The sequence below is a fragment of the Tinamus guttatus genome, unplaced genomic scaffold, assembly GCF_059628265.1.
Source record: "Tinamus guttatus ecotype Peru unplaced genomic scaffold, ASM5962826v1 Tinamus_guttatus_pri_ptg000063l, whole genome shotgun sequence".
NCBI classification, from domain to species: domain Eukaryota; kingdom Metazoa; phylum Chordata; class Aves; order Tinamiformes; family Tinamidae; genus Tinamus; species Tinamus guttatus.
The window spans coordinates 676268-703833 of record NW_028288597.1 but is presented as its reverse complement, the minus strand read 5'-3'; the positions used below and the strand labels follow the sequence as shown (position 1 = coordinate 703833).

The window sequence follows — 27566 nt, the reverse complement described above, 5'->3', positions numbered from 1 at the left end:
ATGAAATCTTTGTTTTTTACACTCTCTTTAACAATTAATGTATTTCATTACTGTATACATAAAACTATATATATAATGTATTTATATGCTCAGATGTATTAATGTTCAGTAATAACATACTCAATGTTTTGAGTAAATTGAAAGGTTTAACAGTTTTCAGTTTTCAGTTGCTTAATGTAAAATACAAGTGCTATTTTCAAAGAAGACTAGAGCTTAGAGTTAAATGTAAAAGGAACAAGTAGGAACAGTTGTGCCATGTGAGTAGTCTTAATTTAATTTCAACAACATTACAAGAAAAGAGGGGAGAAGCAATCTTTAGTTTGCATTCTAAACCTTGTAGTATATTTATTACCAGTGAGGTAACATTGCACAGTGAGGAGACTGCACAGTATCACTCTGAAGGAGTTTTGTCCCACAGTGACGCATTTTTATCTTATATTCTGTTTGGGATTAAATTTACCCTTATGTCTGGATATCTGAGTTTTTAATGCATGGTGTTACCATAATTGCATAATCCTGTGAGTTATCTTACCATAAATCAGCGAAATAAACTCATTAGCTAAATTCCATTTTAACAAATTTCAGCTTTGTAATTTTTCTGTTTTGCATTTTTTTTCAAAAGCGTCTTGCTTTTCCAGGAACTTCTTGGAATCAAATTCGTTTTATCAAGTTAATCTTGCTTTTTGCTTGTTTTCAGCAAGCCAAGTTCATCTCTAGCTGAGTTACATTGTCTTTGAATCTCAAAGCTTTTAAAATTTTCTTTTGTAGTATTGCTTGTATGAAAAAAATTCTTCATTCCCGTTGAGTCGTTTTTGGTAGCTCTCGAGTGAAAACAGAAATCCAAAGCTGAAATTGCCGTAAAAATCTCTTATTGTGTACTTTCAGATGACTTCTTACACTCTTCTTCTCTTTCCCCAGCGGAGTGTTTTTGTAGGAAAGAGGTAGGAAAGCCTTATTCTGGATTTAAGAGTATAAGTGATGTAGGCTAAGGTTTTAAAACTTCTTCTGTCTGTTGAGATCCCTGAAAATGTGCCAGCAAATTTCAGCCTGCTTATATAAGGCTTGCTTTCCTTAGGTACTTCTTGCATAATTTTTAAAATACCATTCACAGGTATCTAGGATGTACATCTCGGAAACCAATGACCTACGCAGTTCATTATTTTATAATACCAGCAGTTATTTATTTTTTCCAAATACAAAGAAACAGAGTTTCTGTCTCAAAGAATGACCAGATGCCTGTAAGCTGACTAAAGCTCATAATATCTCTGTCTTTGATGGTTGGTCTTGCAGAATAGTGTGATTCTGCAATGAAATGCAGTGTCTGGCTAGATTTAAAGACTGACATTTTTTGTGCTGGTTTGTGGTATACTTGCTCTCTGTTTTTCTGACTTGAGATGATTAAGAGGAGCAATGATGAATGGTGATTTGCATCTTAAAGGAACAAGTGATTTGAGGTCTATTCTGCTTTGTAAAAATCCAGATCTCATTGGTAATTAAATTAGTTTGAGTGCAGTTTGGATCAGTTAGGATTTCATTTCAGGACAGTGTGGTGTCTGCACTGGTTTCTGTAGTCCCCTCATTACCTTTAATACCTTGTTAATTTAATATTATATTTCTTTTTTTTTTTCCCCCCAAAGTCTTTGTACTCAGTGCATCAAAAAGAGCCAGGGCTTTACTTTTAGAATGTTAAAACGTGCCAGGAAATCAATGATTTTCATGAGATCACCTTCACTGTAAGGGACTAATTTCTTGTTTGTATGATGAATAAGATCTTTTGCAGTTACACTCTGAAGTTTAAGTCACTTTTGTTTCACAGTACAGTGGATATCTGCTCACTTTGCTGAAGAAGAGTGTGATTGTAGTATTCTCTGTAGCTGGACAGTAAAAATTAAATTCCTGGAACTCTCTTCTGTACTATGAATTGAAGGAAGGAAGTAAAGGGGAATCTGATTTTACACCTCTTTAGGTTTTTAGTATATACTTTCAGCTTTTACATTGGCATGAAATTTTGTCAGTTAAAGATTAAATAAGTTTTTTTTTTTTTGGTAAAGTGTTGTTTAATAAAGATAGTAGGTTATTTTTTTCACAGGATGCTATTGACAGAAATACGGACATCTCCTAAGGAGCAAGAAAGAGGTGTCATTGCAGGTTTATATATCAGCAAAGTAGGGGGGAAAAAAGGGACCTACAGAAGTTAGGTGGTTTTTTTGTGGGTTTTTTGTTTGTTTGTTTTCTTTTTTGTGTGTTTTTTGTTTGTTTGTTTTCTTGTTACTGTAAGTTGCATGATGGAAATGCAAGAACACTCAGCAACAGTGGAATTTCGTGTGGTAGGGTTATACTACAGGGTTGCTGTTTGAGTTACCTTTCGTCACGGTAATGCAGTAGCTACAGCCAGCGCATCCTTTGAGCGGGATGGTGTCACTGCGCATTTGCAGCAAGGGCTGCCTGTTTCCTCATTTGTAACCTCACACTTTTACCTGTCGGTCTTGGGTTGTTCTGCGCGTTTGCCGCCTTGCCACCGTATTCCTGAGGACGTGGTGGTAGGTGATAGGGGTATCCCACAGTAGGTAGTAGGTTAGTAGACACAGTCTCGTGTAGTCCTTTCCTCCTCGTGAGAGCTCTCTTCTTCTCTAGCAGAGAAAGACAAGTTTTTCAACCCCAGATTTTCTAGATGTGAACAAGCCAGCTCCTTTTTGGACAGAAAGACCAATGTTTGAGTGCTTAGTGAATTGTATCTGAAGAAGTGTCATATGGGAACAGATTCAAGGACTGCTTGAGTGGAGAAGCACAGCAGCAGCACCCATAATGTGAAAGCATAAGGGCAGCTCTCCATGTCGGATCCGTGGAACAAGGAGGTGGATGTGCATTTGTACAGAGATTTTGTTCCCAGGGCTGAGGAAAGAATGCATATGGCCATGCAGAAGAACATTGTGTTGTCTGCTTAAAGAGAAAGACAAATGCAGCACATAAGTAATCAGAATCAGATATTTCATTACTTCTTCAAGTTTCAAATATTGTTTGCAAAAAACACAGCATATAGAGTCAGAGGGTGAAAACTGAAGGTTAATTTAAAAAAAACTAGAAAACAAGATCCATACAATCTATTTTCTTACATATAAGCAATAAAGGGTAATTTTGTTTTTTTCTTTACAATTTATTTGTATTTTCCTTATTTTTTCTTTTCTTTCGTTGTAAATGACCTGTGATTTTGCCACCCTGACCATATCAGTCCCCAGTACACGTGCAGCCTCACTACATGCTGCCCATCCCATTTCCTGCCCCAGGTGCAGCTGCCCTGCAGGGCTGTCACCTGGGTTTGGCACTTTGATACTTGGCTACCCGGGGAAAGTGCAATTGCTAGGGCTGTGCTAGGATGGGAGGGAGCATCTGTTATCCTCTTTCCAAGGAAATCTGTGTGCAGAAAATTCGCATTCCTTGAAAAGTGTGTGTGTTTTACTGGCATTTTTCAGGGGACAGTTTACTAGTAAATAAAAGGTATCAGTTTCTGATGGTCAGCCTTTTAAGGATGCTTCATGTGCCACGGAAATACTTCTTTTTTACATATTCATGTCATTAAGTTATAAGTCACCTTACAGTCACTCAACCAGCAACTTGCATGTCTTTAACAACAACAAAAAAAAAGTGTTTCTTTGAACACTGAATCTGAAACAATTCTACGTGAGAAACCTAGACACTCTCCTGGCAGCCTGACAAATCTGGAAAACCTGCTGCTTCTTACTCCATTTTACAGTTTTCCTATCTTGCTTTCTTTTAAGATGCATATAAAATACTATGAGACCCATAAGAAATCATTATATCATTTGGAGGAAGTCAACAAAATTACTTACTGTTACAGCCAATTCTAAATCTCCAACACAGGAAGTTTTCTTACTGCCTAGAAAATGGATGTGATTTTGAGAGCAGGAACTATGTATGTGTTTTATAATATGTTCGTATTTTACATGGTTATTCTGCCAATACTCAAATATGCAGAAGTGAAAGTATGTATTAAAAAAACTGGCTTTTCCAAAGGCAAAGCTAACGTGGTTTGTAAAAGCCAGAGCCCATCTGCTTGGATTTCCCGGATTCCCGATTTCCTGGAATTCTTTCAGTGTCAAAGGAGGACATTTATATAGTGTAGACTTGCAATGTCAGTGCATAGGGAATCCTTGCATAATAACTAATATACAAATGTTTGCAGAAGTCAGTGTAGATAGAAAGGAAACTGCACGTCTCTGTCATCTGGCACTGGAGAGCAAATTTATAACAAGGCTTTTTATAAAATTAGCACTCGGCCGTGACTGTGTTCAACAGGCCCATGGGGTCACATGAAAGGAACCAACTTGCTGCCCTGGGCCTGTTTATGGGGGTTTTATGGTTATTCAGGGCATCGCATTTCTGCCATCATCATTCATGATGGGCTTTATAACCCTGACAAATGTTTTTGACACAACTGGAAATGTTAACTTACAGTAACTCAGATACCACTGTGGAAAGCAGGGCTTCGTTATGATAGAAACTTTCATGCACATACTGGGAGAACTCTCCTGCTCTTAGGACTTTATGTCTACATATTTAAAAGTAGCCAGAATATTCTGAGGAAAAGAAGACTTGCTTGAGGGTACACCGCATATACGTGACCAGGTGAGGCCTGACATGAGTTCCCAGGGGATGTGGCTGGGCTGCGCAGAGGCCTACGGCCCACATTGCTGTTGGGCCTGAGGGGAAGTCCTCGGTCATCTCCGGGGTCGCTGCTGACCCATACGGATCTTCAGAGGACATAGGAGAAATTCCAGATTAATCATAGGAAAACACCACGTAGGTATAAAAGCAGGTAAATAGGGCCTAACAATAGAACTAAGTCAAAAAGAAATATTTAAGGTTTGATTAGCTATGCCTCTAGTTTAGAAGATTTGAAAATTCTGAGGCTATTCCTTGTCACGGGACAGGTTCATGTCCTTCCAGTTCAAATTACACTAGGATTACAGATACAGTTCTTTCCCTTTCTCATATGTGTAAGCTAGTGGTGGAAGTGGTGGAATTTGTTTTGGTGGCTGTTCGTTACGCCATTGCTTTGTGAATCTAAAGCTTAAGTAGTGACCATCTGAAAGCAATAATTCACAACTCTATGAATCTATTATTTAATTTAAGACCTCCAGCCTTCCTTGGCACACTGCTGGTTTGTCCTGGGCAGTTTTTCAGCATCAAGCCATATTTGAAGAGCTTGAAGGGCAAAGCTGATAAACCTGTGAGTGTGCCCATATAGACACTCAGCAGTTATTTTAACTGTTACGGTAGTAAGGACCTTTGAGTTTTCGCTAATGCATTGAAAAGCAGATTGAACTACTTTTCTCATTGATTGTGATGTTTGTTTAATCTGTCCTTTTAATAGTAATTAATAGTAAATTTAAAGGATCTAGATTCCAATCCAGCAAAGTGCATAAAATATGGCAGTTGGATTACACTAACAGGAATTTCTCACATGCTTAGCTCTAAGTGCGTGAGAGTGTGTGTTGACTCTACTGCCTAAATGAAAATGGAATAGGGGAAGAAAATGTAAAAAAAGTTAAAGATGAGTTTAAAAACAATACTCATGTAGCAAAAACCTTTGCCAGCATAGGCCATCTTAGTGACAGATTTTAAAGACTAGTAGTGTGGAAATACATCATGAGTTTGCCTTTCTGTTTAGTTTAAATTCCTGTTTCTCTCACACTGTGGTTCAACACAGATGATGCTGTAAAATTATTTCTTTTTACGAAACCATTTTTTCTACACTAGAATGTGCATTTCTTTTCAAATATTTCATGAAGAAGAGTTGATGTCCTTAATTTTCGTATTAAAAAAAAAATTATAGGAAAAATTATATACACAGACATTACCTTTGGAATATTTCAAAATCTTTCACAAAAGAAGTGGAGTTCCATCCTCTGTGCTGTTCTGTCCGTGATCTTTCACACATCATTCCTTGAGATTCTCCTTCCTCTTGTTTCATCCCAGAAACGCTTCAGCTAGGGATTTTTTGACAGAAGCAGAAGGCAGATTTTTCATTAGCACTGTGAGATGATACTCTCCTTAGATTTAATTTGGCTTTCTTAAAACAGCCATATTTTCTAGATTGTAAGATACTTGACTGTGACACAGTTCTGTGTTGTTTTATTTTATATACATGTATTAAAACATACTTTAATACTAGAAATAAGCCATAAGCCTGGGTATTGTTAGAGTAAATATCTTGTCTCTGGGCTCCTTAAATTATTCTCTCAAGCTGATTGTCTTCCTGATACCTGACTGCTTTAAGTCCAGCGTGATATTTAGCAAGTTTCTTTAAACAGAAAAAAAAAACTTTAAAAAGTGCTTTTAAATCCCTATTGGAAAATTAGGATATATATGTATGCATCTTAATTTGTCTCTTCAACTACTTCTTATTTGAATTTTGAAACTATATTATTGAATTACTGAACTGTTTTTTTAAGACTCAAACTAAGATATGATTTGTATGAAAGCTGCTATACAAAATAAAGGTGTATTGTAGTTACCTATAAAAGTCAATGTGTCATCGCATTAAAAAAGAACTCCTGTGCCATAATAGAGTATTTTTACATTGCAGGAAATACTATTTCATTCTTGAGGAGTCTTATTTCAGCATAGGGAACAAATGCCTCTATCAGGTTTATTTAGCTCATAAGTTTGTAGCCATTAAAAGTAATCAGTTCCAAGATGCAGCAATTCAGGCATTCTGTGCTAATGATAAAATAATAGATTTCAGTTTCTGGGGATATCGAAGTTCATCATTCCCTTCCTTTGATATATCTGTTCATTCTGAGCTTGATAAAGAACAAAGTAAAAATAACACAAGTTTTTACTGACACAAATTCTCCAGCACATGTGAGTAAATCTCAGTGGAATTGCCCTTTGGAAGAGAAAGCAGACTTTGACCGTAACCATTTGATAGATCCCCTGAAATCAACTCTCAAGAATTAATTTTTTGGCTTATTCTATGTGTGATTATAAATGTGCCCCTATATAATCTTTCATGCTGATTTTTCCTTTCTCTTCCCATAAAATATGTCTCATATATTTAGACTTCACTTTAATCTAGATTTCACAGCTATTGCACATGTCATGATCTTATTTTCCAAGGCTTTGAACCCACACTTAACTTTGTGTTCAAACATTTTGACTGGAAATACTTGAAGTTTGTGGATTTTTTTAAACCATAGCCACTTATACAAATGTGCTATTTCATTTTTCAAGACGTCTTACTATTTTTAAAATGAAAGTCACAAAATATGTAATTTCATGGCAATGATTAGACCATTATGCCTGCTGAATTTCTATAAATTCCCTCTTCCTTGTCTTTGTTTTTGCAGAGATCAGAAGAAAGTTTCCATTGACCTTGGCTCATGATTGCATTTTCATTTTTCTCCTACTTATTGTCTCAAACAGCTGAGCATTTTTACTAACACACCTCTGCTTCTATGCTGTGCACTTCCCATTTCAGATGAGATGTACCCATCTTCTTTTTTTTCTCTTATTTGAAGTAGTCTGGTGTTTTTTTTTAAATAATCAAGACTATGATTTCAGAAAAGTCAGGTCAGTTGGGCGTTTCTATCTGTGTTGACACCCTTAAAAATCTTGGGCTTGCCATAGACTTTCTATGTGTTATTGAACAAACTACTTAATGTCTCAGTGTGTGGTCATTCATAAAAAAGGGATAATGATAATATTTCCTTTTTCCCCCTGCTTTCTTGTTTAAAATGTGATATTTTAGCTGAGGAACTTTCTGTTGCCGTGTTTGTGTTAGGTTTCAGCACAGCAGTGCTAGCAACAAACTTGGGCCCTACTGCTGTGATTTGTAATAGGAAGTGCTGTGATGTCTCCTCCTGTAGCATCCTACAGACTTACATGAAGATTTTCACTGAACTGTTCAAGAAAAATGAGGATACTTTCATGTATTTTGGGAAGTTAGGAGAAAATTTCCTATCCTTGATAGCTCGTGTTTCTATTCTGCACCCCAGTCTCTAATTAACAGTGTTTCTTCCACAGTTATGCCACCAAAGATATCTCTGATAGTTTTTGAACTTGCAGCAGTCTGAAGAGAAAATCTTGAGTAGGAGAAAGAGGTGAATTTATAGTATATTCATAACATTTAACTGATGCCAGCATGCAGTGGAAAGACTACAGCAGATCTTAAATATGGCACTCGTGAAAAGTCATCATTTTCAGGAAATTGATATGTCTGATTTAGCTGCATCTTTTACAGGCAGTTTGTCTTTAAAATTATCCTTTATAGGTCAGTCGCCCTTATAGTCTCTAGAACAACCTAGGGAGTCAGATAAGAAAATAGTACCTTATGAGAGTGTTCTTTTGTTGGTCATTCTTGCATTAAAAACATTTCTGTATCAGTATAGCATTATTTCTTCTATGTTTTTCCAAGGACCATTAAAACACACAAATTGGATTTTTTGTGAAGTTGTCCTTAGTTGTCTACATTTGTAAATGAAAACTAATGTAATTACACTGATTTTGAAGTCATATCAAGAAGGTCAGGTATTCATTAACAATGGTTTAAGTATAGACTTACTTCGAATTATAACTTGAGGAAGTTTTTTTTCATCAAGCAATTACCTTGACAAGAAAAATTAAGAAGACCAAATGAATGATTGGCAGGATCATTTTAATCTCATTTATCCATGAATTTGCTTTTCTGAGGGCAAAACCTATTGTTTGTATTGTTGTGCAGGGAGAGCGCCTACTTTGTTGTGCACAGTATGTTATCTGTTCTTTGCAGATCTTCTAATCTCAGTGTTCAAGCGATCAAACCTAATAGAGGACATTGGTTATGTCTTCATTGGTTTCTCTTTTCCCATTTTAAATAGTGAGTACTTTGGGTTTTTTATATAACTTTGTTTAAAGCTACAGCACTGACTGGGCATCTTGCAAGCATTACACTGCACTTTGATTGCATATGTAACAGGTTGGAAAAGTCTTTGAAGGTTTCGGATCAAGGCAAGGCGCCTATATATACTAAAATAATAGTAATAATAAATAAAATCTTAAAAATCAGTGAGAGAGATCTGCAGTGAGATCTGCAGTATATGGGGTTGAGCTACTCCATAAGTCCCTGCTAAGCATGCCCCATCGATGGCAATCAGAACATCCTGAACATGCTACAAAGGGGTAGGTGGCTCATTTGGCTTTCTTGGCACGCCAGGAAATGGAGAGCAGCAAAGACTCGCTTTCCAGCAGCGGACAGTGAATTTCTGGCAGCAGAAGAGCTTGTAGTTGTGACAGTTCCCCTGCCTTCATCCCACGAAGGCTGTCCTCCCTGTTCCCTGGCATGTTTGGGTTTCTGATGCTATTGGTGAGAGCTAATGCTCATACCCATGCCCCGTTTGTCTGCTTCGTGCCACAAGATCACAAACCTGGCAGGTCGGGCTGGCTTTCCTCCCTGGCACCCCGGGTTGTTTGGGCAAAGCTGCTCCTCCGCTGCCTGCACCGCCTGCTCGGCGCTCCCCCGTCTCCTGGCGGCTCCTGCGCGAAGCATTTCCTTTCCTTGGAATTACTATTACAGTCTTGATGACAAATGTGCCCTCTGCCTAGCTTCGCCACAGCCTCACTCCTGCCTAGTCCTTTTCAAGTCAGTTCAGCTCGTTCACAAGTGTTACATACTTAATTCCTCTATATCAGTCCCCGTGAACCAATGAAAAAGACTTTTGTCAGCAAAACACAAGAAGAATAAAGGTCTGGCTGCATATGAGTATGTGAAACAATTAAAACAATGTGCAGCAATGTGCTCTCTGCTACTTCCACCCAATTGAATTAATTAGCTAAACTGATATGGGAGATCATCCCTTGTTCTGTAGGCTCAGTCCTTCCTGGCAATTATTTCAAGATAAATTACAGTAGTGCACATTGTTCTGCTTAGTGTCTTTAATCACAAGGGTGTTTGCTTTCTGTGGCTGAGCACTGAAATGTATGGCTAGTCTCAAGCAGTTACCTAGGCTGCTCGTCTGCTTGCAGGTAGGATCAAACATACCTGTGCTGCGCTTAGCAGGTTTTTGCCTAAACTGCTTCTGTAGCTTCCTGTGGTGGTATTATCAGCAACCCCTACAGATAACCACTTGCAGGGCTAACAGTCCTAATGTTAGAAAATTTTTCCTAATGTTTGGCTTAAATTTCCGTAACTGCATATTGAGTTACTTGTCATGTTCATGATGGACGTTGAGAACAATTAATCACCATCCTCCCTCCATTACATATTCTTACATATTTCAAGTATTTTATCATGTCTTCTCTTAGTTGTCTTTTTTTTTTCTAGACTAAACAATCTAATTCTTTCTTCCCTCCTTCTACATCTGTTATCATTTTTATAGCTTTCATCTGGATTCCCTCCAACTGTCTACTTCCTCTGAAAGTTTGGTAGACAGAAAAGGGCACAGTAATACAGTCAGGGCTTTGCCAGTGCTGACTGAGGAAGAATAATTACTTGATTAGCATATAGTATTATCATGAAAACAAATCAGACTGCCTTTTTCTGCAACTACCTATCATCCTGATTTATAATTTGTCTGTAGACCACTAGAAATCCCCCACGGTTCCTCCAGCAGTAGGGTTGCCTAGCCAGTCTCCTTTTTACATTTGTGCACTTGAATTGTTCTTTGGTGGCAGTTTTCATGCATCTGTGTATTTAGTGCTGATTTCAAAACATTTATCCAAATTACGTGAATTTGTAGTGAATGCTAATCTGATCTTGTAAACTGCTTGCAGCCTCACCCGGTCTTATATCACACCAGTTTTTATAAATCTTTACTGAAGTATTAGATCCTCAGATATCTTAGTCATCAGTATAGCAACTAACTTTTCTTTTGAAAACCCTGATGAAAAAGAATGACTGAATATCACAAGCTCTTTTGCTGTTGTTGTTGTGCCCACCTCTCTGGTGAGTACTGGTTGTGTTGAACAACATAGTTAAACTTTCCTGTGCTTTTCAGCTATGCCAGCAAACATACACTCAAACTTGCTGATGTTTTAGCCATAGTAGCCATTGGTAAGATTGGAGATCAGCCTGTGCAGAGCTTCAGGTTGCTGCAGCAATGTTCTCTGGTATACATTTTATTTCAAGCTAGCAAGGCTATGCTGTGCTCCATTTTGTGTTCTATCATGTTTGTGTGGGCTTTTCCTGTTGTATTTCATTTTCTTGCTTGTCCTGGTGTTGGATTGTTAGATTGCTTGCTATTCTTCCAGTATTATAAACAACATGTCCTTATTGATGCTTCTTAAATTACTCTTTTTGTATTTTAAGGTCATTAGATAGGTCCTTTTATATGCTCACTTAATCTGCATTGGGTTAATTTGCTAGTGTGCCTTTGATTTGGCCACTCTCAAAAGCAGTGGGCTCATCAAACTCTTTCCCCTTGGACTTTCTTTGCTTAGGGGCTTCAGGAATTAGCCCTTTAAGTTTGCCGGTCTGCCTTTTTTTTTTTTTTTTTTTTAAGTTCACTAGTATTTTCCTACTACCCTTGTCATTCCTACTACCCTTTGAAACATGAAATCTTTCGTTTTATAATAACCACTTCCATTTAACCTTCTTTACATAACTAAATTCTCAACTAATTCTTTCTTGAAGTTAAAGTCAAAACTAAAGCACCACCGTCAACTTATGTCTTTTGACACTTTATGGCCTCCCAGGTTACTTATTCAGAAAAATTCCTCAGTATCTTTTTTTCTTTGTAGAAATAAGAGACACCTTTAACACCAAACTTTGTCGTTTTGCTGGTTCTGAGTTGCCTTTTGAGTTTTTGTCTGCTTTCATGGCCGAATTCCTCTATCCAGGAGGCCAAAACACTGTCTTTGAGGTTATCACCAGTGCTGGTAGGATCTTTTTAATGAACTAGTGACCTTATCCTTCTGCAAAGCAATCACAACTAGGAAACACAGCCTGCCGTGATCCCTTCTACTTGACATTATTTTCAAGCTTGATCTGCATCTTTTTAAAATGACTCGAAGAAGTTTCTCTGAGATGATAGAGCCATGTTCCTCACAGTACAATGGCAAGCACAAAGTGATTAGATATGACGAGCTAGGACCTTACTGTTGTGACAGGTAGTGACACGCAGAGCAATGTGATCTGCTCGGAGAACAAAACAGAGCTCATTCTGGCTGGCACGTTAAATATATATATATGTTATGAGAAGAGATTAACGAGATGCACCATTCCCTTATTGAACAGTCAATGTGACTATTAGGCGCAGGCTACCAATATTTTTCCTTAGGAAAGGATGTATGTAGTTCTGCTACTTGAGCATATTTCTGTTTTTCTTTTCCTTTTTTTTTTAAAATGGTCTATAATGGTTATTTCAGACATCTGGAAAAGAAGTCTCACATTTCGGTTAAACCAGAACTGTCTTTTTAGCCCTTTTTTACCCTGCTATCAGTGCTGCTTCAATAGCTCTGTGGGAAACAACATCATTTTTCTCTCTTTTGGAGCCTTTCAGAGGCTCCAAATATTAGAATTATTTTAGAGGAGTGGTTTTGGATTCAGTTTGTAGTCAGACTGATAGGTTATATATCATGTATATTATATAATCCCTGTAATTTAAGAGTCCACAAGGATAACAAAGCATTTATTGTATTCTGAGGTATTTCCAGGGGGTGAATAACTATGATTATCTGAATAAGCCATTAGCTACCACTATTACTCCACTCAAATGCAGCTGAAATAGCATTTCTTCAGTGGTAAAAATATTTGGCAGCACTACAGTTGCCAAAAAAAAGTTTACAAATGGCATTTTTGGAAAGTCCTCTACATTCTTAGGAGACACCAAAGAAACTGTATTTAAAGGCACCAGACTGAATTTTCCTAGACTGAATTTGTTCACGATTATTGTTTTCCTAAATACCTAGATCTAAGCATTTTAGTAAGTATATAATTTAGGGAAATTTTATATCTACTAGTCTTATATCCATATATGTATTTATATGTGTGTATATATATATATACACACATATATCTAGCAATTCAACGATTAAAGTAGCTATTGACTTTGGATTTATTAAACCTTCTTACTCTGTTATCACCATTATATTTTATGTGTTCTTGTCAGATACAGAGAGTAGTAAATATAGTTTTCCAATTGTTCATATCACTGCTGAAGCATATGCTCCGTATGCGATATATTCCGGTTCATTTTATAATAGAAAGTTTGTTAATCAAAGACTTGATCAAAGTCAAAGACTTTTAATAGTAAAATATTTTTAGTACTGATGTGGGCTAAAGGGCACAACTTGACAGTTGTATAAGTTAATCACCTTCTGGGATTTTTTGGGGAGTATACACTTGCAATGTCTCATTTACTAAACTTTTTGCTTGAAGAAATTTGCCTTTGTGCTGATTTTTTTTTAAAGTAGAAGCCAAATATTTCCTCGGGGTAAAAAAAGTCTTGAGATTATTTTTGAATTGAATATTTTTGATAGTTTAATCTGATTAGAAACTCTGAAGTTTCTTTATCTTTGGCTCACACAACTTATTGATGTATCTTTATTCTTTGCATAATATCAAATCTCTTCAGAAGTTCTGGTAGTAGTTTTAGTTAGAAAAGATCAAAGTACTTTGCAAGAATCCTTCTGTTTAAAATGCTTTGGAGACTAGGAATGATGTGAATTTGATGATGCTGCTCTCTGGAGATTCTCGGCATCGATAGGCAGGCGGCGTTCCAGCGCTGATGAGAGACGATGCAAAACTCTTCAGATGGGGTCGCCTTTGTTGGAGCTGTGGAACAAAGATGCTAGTGTTGATAATCTTTGCACAACTAAAGTTAAATCTACTTAAATTTTCACTACTATTCCTGAAAAAAATGTCTGTTGATAACGGTATGTTTTGAAAAGTAGAAGTTTTTTAAGAGCCTAGTTATGAATGCCGTAAAACTTTGAAACTTCACAAGGTTTCTGAAGAGGTCATGTGCAAAAGGCATCATTTCCAAAGCGATGATATCAAACAAATACCAGCCAGCTACCATTATTAAAAACTAGATCCAAATCTTTGTTTGTTAGAGTGATACAGAAAATGGAGATTATCGTTGTTGACATTAAGAGTAGCTTGGTGCATACTTCAGAACAGAAAAGTGGGTTCATTAGCTGATAAAATAAATTCTCTTGTCTTCTCCACTTAAATTACTTTTGGTCCTACAGTAGATGACTGATTTCTTCAGTATTTGTCTAGTTATCTTCATTAGCAATACAAAACTATTTTAGTTACTGTTTCTTAAGAAGGGCATTAAAGATTGTTCATTTTATAAATACCTAGATTTAAGCATTATAAAATGCCTAAAATCTCACATGAATAAATGTTGAAAGAAATTATATTGAATAGTTAGTCCAGTTAAACCCACAGCATAGATTTAATAGTAAGTCAGTCAGAGACTATGGCTGGAGTCATAGTGGATTTCGTCTTAAACAACTGGTGCAAAACCCTTGCATAAACCCTAGGACACTGTCATTTAACAATGATTATCAGAGGCAATCTTATATATAGTAGTGTTTTGTTAGCATAACTGAAAAGGATATGTGGTAACACCAATGTAGATTCAATCTCTCTTTTTTTTTTATTTTTTCCTAGAGTTCACAGAGAAAGACAGCTAAACAATAAATGGAGTTAATGATCCAAAGAAAGTAATCAGAAAGATTTTCTAGGTCTGGACAGGTTTACCATAACTACAGAGACATTTAAAGACTAAACAGACTATGAGATTAAGAGACATCCTTTTTACATGATTTATAAATTTGAATTAATGGTGCCAAAATATTTTCAGTGTCAGGCCCTCTAAGATAGAATTATCACTGAAATTATTGGCTTTCTGATCAATAACAGCTAAGGTCACAGACAAATCAAAAGTAATGACGGATAATAACTTGTAGCTAAAATAAAGTTACTTAAGGCACTAATTAAAGATTATTCTTATAAATAATTAAATTTAAAGGTAGAATGATATCACTCAAGCAATTTTCAAGATCTTTAAGAGAATCTGTAGTTGAAAGGTTCAGCTTTTATGACTCTTCAAACATTGGTAAGTCACTGGGGAGTCAGTTCTTGCACTACAGCTGTTGGAAGTGGTTGGAAGCTATTTCCACTGCAGTGGAAATGGAAGCAGCAAGGAGGATAGGGGAAGGAAGCTGATGTCCACTGTGGGCTAAAGCAAGAAGACTGAAGTTTTGGGTAGCAAAGGGGTAAAGAAGCAAAGTGAATGCCTTCCTTATATGGATTGTCAAAAGCCCAGCAGGTAACTGCATATAGGTATCTTATTCCAAAGGAAATGCCGTTAAAACATGGGGCATATTGAAGGACTGGAAATAAATGTAATAGCACAAATGTAAAGTCAGTCACTGAAAGAGATAGACACAATTTCTGCAATTACTGTTTGAGACAATAAAACAAGAGAGAAAAAAAAAAACTGTGTTTGTTGGTTAAAGACGTCTGTGAACCATCAGTGCGATATGGCAGTGATGAAGGAAGATGACATCTCAGGACATATGAAGCAAGGTCTTTCCAGTGGAGATACTGAAGTATCAGTACTTTTATAGAAGGCCTTTTTAAGATATAGGCTGAAAGTCTCATTGACCACATTCAAGAAAGGTTAAAGCAAGCTGGAGCAAATGCAGAGGCGAGCTATTGGGAAAGCAAAGGAAATCTAATGGGCAAGAGGAGACTAACAGATGTTGACTTATTTAACCTGCTAAAATGAAGCCTGGGAAAGAGACTGTAAGCTTGTTCTCTCCAAATGCCTTAAAGTGGCAAATACCAGAAAAACAGAAAAGGTGCTTGTTGTAGATACAAAGCTGGGAGATACAGGTTGATTATGAATAAACGTAAACTGAAAAGTAGAAAAGAAGTTTTTTAGCAATCCGAGCAGTGAATTTCTGTCACAGTAATTAAAATGGAGTTACAAAGGAAAAGAAAATTTTCGGTAGAGCTTGGTCAGTTATGAAAAACAGAGGTAGGAGCCTGGAGTCTGTGACCTTCCTGTCTCATGTTTCCGTTCTTTGTGTTCCTCTTACCCCATATAGCTAAGGACTGTGAACAATTTAATGTTCCTGGAGTTGTCCTTAAGAACCAGAAGTTCTTAAACATTCAGTGAGATGAAACACAATAGTAAAATAGCAAAAAGAGACTTTAGCTGTAAGAAAAGAGGAAAATCTAGGTCTGTGAGTTTGTCTCAGGATCTGTACAAGTCCTCAGTGTGGCGCAGCCCTGACAAAGGCACATAACATATGAGAGCTTCAGCCCCGTGTCAGGCAGTGCTGATGCTTTTGGTTTAAACTTCTGTCCTTGGCATTGTTAGAAACTCAACAGAAGAGATCACAAAGTTACTGCTTTGAGACAGTGTGGGACACTGCCCTATGCCACCAGCAGGCATTTGTTACAAGATTCCAGCTGATATTCTGGGACTGCGCAATGACTTTCATCCCCCTCGTCCCAGTGTGACCAGTTACAGGTGTGCGCAGACTCTGCAGCTGGGAGGCAGCAGGCACCAGCCGTGGCTACTTCTTAGCTAGTCTGGGGTGCCCCTCAGGTGGAGAGATGCTGGTCTATGAGCACCAGCTGCTGCTATTGGCTCTTTACCATGGAGAAAATCTGGAGTGAAGAGTTGATCAATACAAATTACCAGATTCACCTGGACCTGGGAAGCCAACAGCTGCCTAAACCAGTCCCCGCTGACTGTAGGCTGCTCTGTCTCCTGTGAAGCCCTTCAGCAGGAGTTAAGCAGAGTAGAAGCCAGCTCACAGCCAGGTCCTACCCTCCTCACACTGAATCTCTGTCTCTCCTGGCTGCTTGAGCAAGGCCTCGCTGGACTGGGGCCACACCAGATTTATTCTACCTGCTGTGTGCATGCATGTGACCTTGTCTTGAGGCGGGCCAGAAGTACTCAGGCAATCCACCCATCTATGGAGTGATTAAGGCTACTCATTGTTAACACCTTTTAAGTGTTTTGTTTTTTTGAGTTCCCAGCTCATGTGTTGAACCTTTCTCACCCAGATGAATCCTGTGCAGCATGAATACAGCGAGTGTGGTAGCAAGTACGTAAGGAATTGGCTTGTGATCAGTCAACATAGTTGTATAAACGTACTCCAAAACTAACATAAATCTTTGTCTTCCTCATAGCAATGCAGAGCATGATAGCCACTTTATCCTGCAGCTCTGGAAGGCATCTCATTTGGATGTTTCTTGTCTTGCAAATGTCAACTGTTCGAAATTCATGCCTTCAAGAATTATGAAACTAACTTTAAAGTTTTAAGAAATCTTAAAAATAATGCGCTGGAAATCCCTTTTATTTTGCCTTCTGTTTTTCTAAGCTTCTCCTGAGCCTATCAGAGCACAAAGTCATGTTTTGTTTTGTGCTTCTTCTTTTCATCTGCAAGCATGTAAAAACTAAGAGATGAAAATTCAGAATGTCATATAAACAGTTCTCTTCAGAAGGTGAGGCGTTGCAGAAAAAATATCATCCCGAAGCTCATGAGAAATTCTGCCGCGTTGATAGTGCTGTATTTGATAAACAAAGCCAAGGGCTGAGTTTGGGCAGAGTTTGCACATCTGCAATGAGGATATTGCTTGGACCATGCATGGCTATGTGAGGAGTGAAAAAAGCCAGGCACAGATTACCTCTAAGAAGGAGAAGAAGGAGAAGCGGTCAGGGAAAGATGGCTCAGGCAGTGCAGTACATACATTTTCAGTCATACAGCAGGCAGAGCAGCAGGTTCTCCAACCAGAGCAGAACTCATCCAATCCCCCCTAAAAGCTGCTGCGTCCCAAGAGGTATTTTTAAGGACTGACAGTTAGATTATCCTCTTACTTTATACTCTTAAGAATATCTGATCTCCAGAATGTAATGCCTCATTGGACTGTTCGTTTCTAGCTGATGTCTCACACATACTACCTCATTCAATGCAGAAAGACTTTTTAAATTAAGCATATTTTTTATGTGTTATAGAGCATTTTTTCTAATAATTTTAAATTATTTTAAAGAATGATATGTGTACTATTTTTATTTAGTCTCACTTTTTCTTATATGTTAAACTATTTTATGAGATTGTGAAACTGGCAGTGCTTTTGGTTTTAAAAAATATTTCCACCTACTTCAAAAGTAAAGATTTTGTTATCCATTGTAATAAGTATAGTTAGAATTTCTTGCCTTGTAGTGTCCCTTCATGGCTTCTACAACAGTACTTTTCCTTACGGTTTACCTATTAGTTTATTTTAAAATGGCAGTTATGAGAATTTTTGTATGTTACAAGTACAGAATTATTACAGCAAAACAGATATTAAACATCTGTACTCACATTTCCCCCAGAACTTTAAAGTGATCTATATAAAATGCCATCATATTTTTTTAATTATCTGATGTCTGTTTAAGTATAACTTAAAATGTATCAACAAAATATACAACATGGCCTGAGGTTCCAAATGTTGCCTTGATAGATACCCCTGTAGCCTCAAGGGAGGAGGCTTCCTAATTCAATACAGGTGTGTAAAATCATCAGCACTTCTGACAGCATGTATCAGAATTTGGCCTCCTGTGTCCCAGAGCCTGGCTGTGCTCTGGCAGACGCTCCCTTAGGTCTGTGAGACACTTCCTGCTGTGATGACAGGACCCATCAACATTCACAAGCAAGTTCCTCTTCTCTTCCTCCCTTTTCCCCAGAGTTTTATCAACAGATACATATTTCTGGTTTGGAGAAGTCATTTAGGTGACCTCACTATGCAGGTGGTGACGGTCATGGAGAAACAACAAAAAAAACACATAGAAAGCTCAGGGCTCTTCAAACCTGCAGCGCATTCCCCCTTCTCTGCCAGGAGACAGTTGCATTGTGATACTGGCGCACACAAAATTGGATTTACCTCCTAGCAATTCATCTTTCTAGTACTACAAATCAGACAAACGGCAGATTTCATTTCTAGCCCAGCTAGAAACTTTCAGGAGAGAAGTCATTGTGATATATACACCTTTCCATATCAATAGAATATCAAGTCTGCTGCTCCTAAGCAAGTTGCTACCTGGTTTCTCTCTCAGTTGCATTTCTGACTGAGTGATCTTTTGTTCATACCCACTACTTCAAAAGGTCTTGGTCCAAGGAAAGCATGGAAGTCCTGGCTTTGACTTCAACAAAATGGCAAAGGTTGTTTTGGTATGAGAAAAGTGAAGACATCTGCTTTATTTCAGCCTCAGAACTTTTCACTTCCCCTAATGAGAAGTTGTTTTTATGAGAGTCCTTCTCTGCCTCTGCAGTCAGGCAGAGTGTTACACATCACTAAAACCCCTGCTTAGGCTAGTTACCCTATCTTTCCTTCTCATCTTTCTTTCTTTTCCACTGAAGAAAGTAGGAAGCATTTATATGTACTCTTTATGATATTATGATGTTATGTCTCAGTAATCTTTTATTTTTCAAAGGAGAGTCAGTTTCCTCCTTTTCACTAGAAATCTACTGGGAACATCTCTAAATAGCAAATCAAATGAAATTTCTGGTTATTTTCTCTAGTTCTGTATTTCAACTTCTGTTGGCCTCCAATTCTTCCAGTCCTGAACTAAAAATACAGTGCTGTGCATTACTATCCGGGAATAAGGTGCTGTTTTCGCTTCAGGAAGCAAGTTTCACTCATAGTGAAAACAACCTACGAACACTTACAAACAACTCATAGTTTCACTATTGCTCAGATAGTATAAAAAGCATATGCCATAGGATCAAGATCTGCCAAATAATCAAAGTGGAGTTAGAAGAGTGATCTGTTCCTCATGTAGTTGTGGAACTGGCTTGTAACTCCATAAAGATTAAAGAGTAAACTTTAAACCTTTCCTTGAAAGTAACAGTAGGAATAGTTCTGTTGATTTTAGTAATCCAGCTTAAGTAAATTTTTGATGGAAGCTGACAATCAAGAACAAGACACAGATGTAAGATAAACAGTAGCTGGCAAGTATAAGAATACTGTGTTATGATAAAAGAATGCTATAGAAATTTTATAGCTTGGAAGTTTTCTGAGGGGATATAACTGATTTATTTCCAGAGAAAAAAAAAAAAAAAGTATTGTAGTGCTCTACATTTGTTTTTTTCTAAGTGGAGGTTTCCATAGAATAAATTCAGTTTTATGAGGCTATGAAAAACATCCATTAAGCTGAAATTCAGCAATATTCCAATAGTGGGAATGCTTCATAAAAGTAGTTATATATATGTAAAATAATTTGTTAGCAAGATTATATATTCTCACTGAAATTTCTTCTCCATTTTCAAACTATTTTATAAAATGTTTACTGATATTTCCTGCTTTATTTAAATAAAGCTGTATGGCAAAATACTTCATTTGAGCTAAGGAAACTTGGCTAAAGTTGTTACTAAATGAATGCGTAACCAATTTAGAAAAGGTATGCAGAGAAATTGTCAATGATTAAGTACAGTTCTGCAAGTGTATTTCTTTGTTCTGATATTATGCAGTACTTTCATTGATGGTATTCTCAGTGACAGTTTGGATGAAAGATTAAAAAATATGCTTAATAAACTCATAGCAGGGACTAGAACAAGCGTGTTAAAAGCAAGTCTTGGAATTGAAAATGATAAATGATAAAGTAGAATGACCTAGAAAATACCAACTTTGGGGAAGTTAAATTAGGACAAATGCAGTAGTACATATAGTTGGAAGTAATCATCTTCACAAGAATACAAATGGGAACCAGCCAGTCAAGCAGCACTTCTGCAGAAAAGATCCCAAGCTGAACATAATACGTCAGCAATGTCATGGTACTGCAAACAAGGCCAGAACTACTCTGGGCTGTATGAATGGGAGTAATAAAGCATAAAATGTAATTATTTTGGTCTTCTCAGGAGTGGTAAGGATTCAGTTGAGAGCTTTACCCTCTTGGGGGAACTGCAGCTCAAGTAGGATGTGATCCTGCTAGAGAGCATTACGGGGAGGCCAGTGAGACTAGACAAAGATCTAAAACACATGGGCCTTCAGGGAAAAATTAAAGCGTTGTTTAGTCTACAAGTTGAGGAGGCATAAAAAAAGAAGGCTGATAGCAGCCTTCAAATAGCAATAGGTGTCTTAGCAAAGGAGTAATAGTCTTAAATGACAGCAAGGATGATTTACGTTAATCACCAAGCAAAAAATTTATGCAGCGAGAAAAAGTGAATCCCTGAAATAGGTTACCTAGTGGAATTTCATGTAATCCTCAGCCTTGTAGATGTTTAAAATGGTTAGACAAACATCAGCAGGCATGGCCTAGGTGTTCAGATCAGAGATGACATGATCTCTCAAATTATGGGCTGTATTCCTTTAATGATTTCTGTAGATGTGAAAATGATAAGGATAATAGTTATACAAACAAGAAGCACTTTGGATATCTCCATGAAATTACATAAAATGTAACAAACAAACTTAATAGAGTTCTATAATTTATTGTATGACTTCTGTGTTTACATTAGTTTACATAAGTTGTTTAGCTTTTTCTAATTTTGCCCCTGTCAGTAATGACTGAAAATTACTAGTATCTGGTGATGATTATGAAATAAATAGGTAAATGTAATCAGTTTCCCGTATTAGGATGCAAAATAAAGCTGTTTTTGTTTTGTCCCAGTTCTGTAGCAAAAATGTACTGCAGGCACATTCTTGGTCTCGCGTTTTCTCAGTGATGGAGAAAGATTGGCTTCTTGAGAACCAGAGTGCCTCGACTTTGCAGAGGAGTATTTGGATAAAATGTAATGGATAGGAGAGAGAATCCAGTGGTCTTTTCTGACCCTCGATTCTGTGAAACCCATTGAATTAAGTAATTTGTGAAGGGCGATAGTAAATGATAAATAATTGTTACCGATACCTAATGCACACGACTAGCATGTATTAGACAGAGTCATATACCCAACTGACGTAAGCAGACCATTTCCTGGTCTGTTGGATTCTTACTCATTCACCTTATTAACTTTTTTCAATTACTTATGACATACCTTACATATATTATGCGTATGAGAGACAAAACAGCATTTTTAGCCAAGAAATCTATTTTTAAAAAATTACTTATAGACATAATGCTTTAATGAAGGTTTTAAAATGAAACTTTATTAATTTTTGTTATGTATTTTATTAATTGCAGAATTTAAAGTTAAGCTACTGGAGAATGTAATGGTATGCTAACAGTATTTTTAAAATAATGTTGATTAATCTCAGATAACATGTTAGGAACCACGCAGTAAAAAGCACCTTTCTCCTTTCCTACGCATCCTGCAGCTAGCAGTGAGTTTGTAAACCTCACAAAAACTTGTAAAATTTGTACATCAGAGGTTTACCTCCTCAGAAAGCTGTTGTTTATGAAACAGTTGCTATCGGTCTCAGCTCTCATTTGATGGACTTTTGCAGATTGGAATTACGCTCCCGTAACCAGTGATGACTAGTTATTGTTCCTTTTGTCAACAGGCGAGATGAAGGAAGTTCTGGCAGCTTTCCATGTCCCGGGCTCTGCAGAGCTAAGTGCGAAGTGCTCCCCTGTGCTAGTGCATCGCCTCGCGCCTTGGGGCTCACGGGCTAGAAGGATCCCAGCGCTGCAGACTGAGACGGCTCTGAGCACCTCAGTACCCCGTTTCTGCTAGAACCCGGGGATGACAAATTTACAAACCAGTATTACCTGTCTGGAGCAGGTTTAATTTTATAAATTAAAACCATAAACTCTATGAGTTTCTAGACCATATTTGTGCTGTTGAGGATGATCTGCTCAGATGAACAGTTTTGCGTCCATCGGAGAGACAGGTTCTTCTGCTGGACCAGAAGATGACAGTGGACTGTATATTGTAACTAACATCATTTGTAGCATCTCCTAGTGCAAATAATTGAAGAAGAGGTTGCAAGGAAATCCCTTAGGGAATAAGATATGCTTTGTTTTGATCTACCAGTTTTAAAAAATGTTTTGTTTTTTAAAGATAACCACTTTTACATAACACTACATGTGCAGTCTGTGTGCAGCTCTTCACTGTGGCTATATTCCAGAGGTGATGAATTCCTTATGAGACACCTGAACCTTTTTAGATTTGTGATGAACCCTTATATTATCGAAGAGAAAAATAGAAAGTTCCAGGGCTTTTATTTGACTAGATGTCTCCAATTACTTCTTGTTAGTGTCCTAAAAGGTGGAGGACAGAGCAGGAAGTAGTAATGAAATACAAAATGGGATACTGCATTTCTTTTTTTGGCATATGTACCTACCAGAATGTGTGTTTGGTCTAATAATCAAGGGAAAAGATACAGCTTGACTTATCTGAGCCCTCATGTGAAAAAAAAATCTTCATTTTGGGGCAGTATTTCTTAATTTTGTCTCCTGAATAGCTATAGAAAAGAAGGAATATGTATATGCCTATCCATATGTGAAAAGGACATACTTGCCATTTCTTTATTTATTTTTGCTTTTTCAAAAATTAAAGTGCCAGTTATTTGGAATGCTGTAGTCTGTGGTCTCTTTAAATTTGGTTAGTGAGATCCTTTGAGCAAGATCATTCCCATTATGGTGTAACTGCATGGTGACCACAGCTTTGGGCCTGTATAATAAAGATCTGAATTCAAAGTTTTGTTTCTGATCATTTTCTCTACCTTTATGTCTTATCTCCAAGTGTCTGATTGGAATCATGCTTATTTCTGAATACTATTTGGAGGAAGATGTGAAAGAAAAATGTTAGAGAGGGGGGAGCATTGGTACAGTTGGTCTGTGATTCTCCTTTGTAGCATTATTTACACCAGGTTAAAGGGCAGAGGGATATAAAATGTTAGTAAATCAAGAGTGATGCTTACATCGAGTTTGCACAGAAGGCCCCAGGGCAAGAGAGGATTAGGCTTTTCACATCTCAAATTTATGTTCTTACCAAAGCATTTGACATCTGGTCCCCGTTAATTCATAAACTTGGAAAAGGTCGGGGAGGAAAAAGCTCCAGAAAAGTTGAATCTAAATGGTCTTTGACTTGCTGTGTATGTGATATATTTTGCTGAACGTATGTACATCAGAATTTAAAAGGTAATTAGATTATTTTTCCTGGCCCTCGTTTTCTTCTTTTAATGAGGAAATTTTAAACTATAAAAATATTCTGCCCATATAGGCTGCCCATGTATCCAGGGTTTTGGCCTGCTGACGCTACAGGTGGCTTATTGCAAACACCTGAGTTAATGTTGTGAGATCAGCCCTGACCTTTGACATCAGTTAGTGTGGTGTCCCTTTTATCCGGCATCTTAGGTAGCTGGATAAGGCTGAACACATCCTTAGCACTGCGAGAGAGATCGCTCTGCAGCATTTACGTGTGAGCAGGGTCAGTGCCTCTATGGGCTTTCCTGAGCAATTCATCCTAACCCAGGGCTGGGCTCCTGCTCAGCCGGGGCAGCCCCGTCTTCCTCCTCGGCCCCGGCAGACCTTCCTCCTCCCCGCCTTGCTGAGCACTGTGGACTACAAGTCCATGCAAGTCCTGCAAGGCCCTGGGGACTCACTGATAACTGTCTCGTAAAAGTGTCTCTCTCGTGCCAGTTCTGCCATCATGAAGAGGGTGGGAACAACTTTTTATGAGCAGTTTAGTCTTACACTGGCCTGTGCTCATGGAGGAGCCATACATTCGCATCCCTCTAACTTTCTCTTAATTAAACTTTAAATTCTTATTTTAGCACACTTAAAACATTTTTTTTTAAGGATAAAAGCTACTCTGTCAATCAGTGCACAAAGAGAATAAAGACAATTAATTAAATCCATAGAAATCTAACAACAACAAAATGCACCTTAAATTACCTTTGCAGTGGCATTATTTTAAGCACAAGAAAAATACATTGCTGTGAAGGAATACGTCCTTGCAATTCAATTTGCTCTTCAGAGAAATGCATTTTAGAAGAACAGGAATGAAAGCTGTATCCTGTAGCAGTACCAGTGCACTGCAAGTCTCTCGTGCTAACAAATCTTTGGCTATTAATGGGGCATAAAGATGCTAACTATGTGAACAGCTGAACTCACCACAACTGTAGAGGATTGAGCTTGACCATCGCACCATTGGAATTTGAATATGAAAGCTAATTGCCTCAAAAGAAGGGCATGTTTAGAAAAGTTGAGGAATGGCTTTTTGTCCAAACCGTAACAGGGAGGTGCTGTAGGCATGGCCATTCTATCATCAGGAGAACTTTTCTGCAGAGAAGATGTACAACTGTTGCCCCATCTGTTGAAAGAATGATTAAAAGGCAACACAAAACAACAGAGGGAAGCTCTGTGGCACTGCAGGAAGGGCAGAGGCTGGAGCTTTTTGTCCTTTGGCTGAATCCCCTTTTCAGAAGCTCCCGTACTTTCCCTCAGCTTCTGCACAAGCCCTTCTTTGTGAGGGGACATGAATATGGAAAGATGTCCAGTGCATCCCTCTCTTCAGTTGCTTTCAAAGGAAAGACTCAAAAGTCATTATTTTCTAGCAACTTTTGATTCATGGTAATGGTGATTTTACAGACAGATTTAGCTGGCTTTGATGAGTTGGAACAGTTCAATATTTGTACAATTAGAGCAAATAATTTGTGGGCTTAGAAGGTAAAAGTGTTGGTTTCTCTGACTGAATTTAGTATGTGAATATGTAGTTTGCATTCAAATAAGATGGTCCTAAGTAATTTCCTTAGCAGACAATAACCCATTCCAAGAATAAGAACATCTGTTCAGGGTCCAGACCTGAAATAAATAGTGGGTTTAGAGACAGATCTGTTATCCAGTGCTGTTTGGGTATTAGGCCCTTGACTCTTTGGGCCACAGCTGGGGTTTTGGTGACAAAATAAAACAGTGTTTCTGCTATGGTTGACTACACCAAACCTCACCTCTGAATGCCGTTTTGTTCCCACTGCCAATATGCTCTGCTTTGACAGCACATACTTGTACAAGTAAATTTGCCTGAGATTACTCACAGCTAAACTGACTTGCTTTCGAACTATGTATGGGTGCACATACCACTGTTGATTCATAGTATTCATACAAGGGAAACTCTAACAGTTGGCATTCAATTCGTTATTTATTTACTTTTTGTTACATCAAAAAGCCCAGGCTTTTGAGAAATAATGACCATATTCTATAAGCAAGCAGCTATTTTACATTTCAAAATTTCTATTGCAGCCTTGATCTAGAAATCTCCAAATACTTTTCAAGTATTAAATAAAGGAACCTCACAAGACCAAAGGAACCTCATGGAGCAGGTATTTTTATTCTACTGTATAACTAGGTAAAGTCCCTGGAGAGATAAGACACTTCACTATTACTTCACAAGAAGTCGCTGCACTGCAATCAGATAAACAAAAATGACGACACTTTAAGTAAAGCAGCATCCTAAAAAGTCCCTTTAGTTCTAGCATTCTCGGTCCCTGTTGCATTTCCCTTTTGTGTGAAGAAGGCCTCTCTGTGAACACTTCCCCTCATCTTTGATATATGTCCCCTGGCCACCTTCCAAGAAACAACTGGGTTCCGCTCTTCCAACTGATAACCTGAACTGCCTGCCGGAAATAGCTCAGAATGGTCATTTCCACACTTTGCATTTGGTCAGTTCTCAGCCAGTTTCACAGCTATCTTCTTTTCTGGCTTGGCCGAACCTTTATTTGCTAACCATAAGCGACACTCTTGAGATCACATCTGTTTCTGAAGTGGTCATTACTCATGAATTGGGGTCCGCATCTTCCTGGGGTCCGCAGTGGAGATGGAGGACTTCGGTGGTGGGGCACGGGGCTCTTCCCAAGGCCGTCCATACGTGTTGGGCCTGCAGCCGCTCCAGCTGTCAGACGCAGCCGCAGAGCTAATGCGATTCTCCAGCTCGGTGAGGAGTTTGTTTCCAAGGTACGGCCGCTGTTTTCTGGCACCTCGGCAGGGAGTTAAAAGTTGAACCAAAGGACATAACTAAGAGAGAGTTCAGAACGGCCAGCAGTGAAACCCCCTGGGGAAGCTCCATCCACATAAAGAATGCCCCATGTTAATATTTAGTTAGGAGAGGAAAGGGAGATGGGCACTGTCTCAAGAACATACTTAAATAACGGACTGGTGAAGCTCGGAAATCGCAAAGCTGCACTAAAAATGGAGATTGTGCTGTTTACACCAGTTCTCCCTCTCACCAAGCTCCTTATTGCCTGGGCAGAGCTTGAAAAGACATTCTATTTTTTTTGGCTTTATCATCATCACTAAAATAAGCAAAACCAAATTTGCTCACCTTTAAAAGAAAAAAAAAGGAAGAAAAAAAAAACAGGGAATCTGACAGATGCAGTGTTAACTTAAACAGCTGGACTGAATGTCCCTGACTTTAAAAGCACGAAGAAGAGCTCTTGCGGACTGCCAGAGCAATGCTCTTTCTAGCTCTTTTCATCCCGTTAGCTGCAGAGGGAGCACGTCCGGGAGGCAGAACATTCATTCCTGGCCCTCTAAGGCACTTAATGTCAGATGCAAACTCAATGTGGGAAGAAAAATTCCCTTAGCTGTTCATTTATTATTCCTGTGTATGGGAGAGCCATCATAATAACAGGAATTAATGAATGAAAATTGAACTGAAGCTATATGTGTCAGTAACACACA

At 38.0% G+C, this 27566-nt stretch overlaps 1 protein-coding gene across 1 annotated transcript in view; it reads left to right on the top strand.

The window, feature by feature from the left end:
• The window catches only part of SCAF8 (SR-related CTD associated factor 8), an 82860-nt gene extending 59275 nt beyond the window's left edge, over nt 1-23585 (top strand). Inside the window, exon 21 of the mRNA XM_088519603.1 lies at nt 22448-23585. The gene's annotated coding sequence lies outside the window, so the exon portion shown is untranslated. The remainder of the gene's footprint in view (nt 1-22447) is intronic.
• Nucleotides 23586-27566: the final 3981 nt, after the last annotated feature.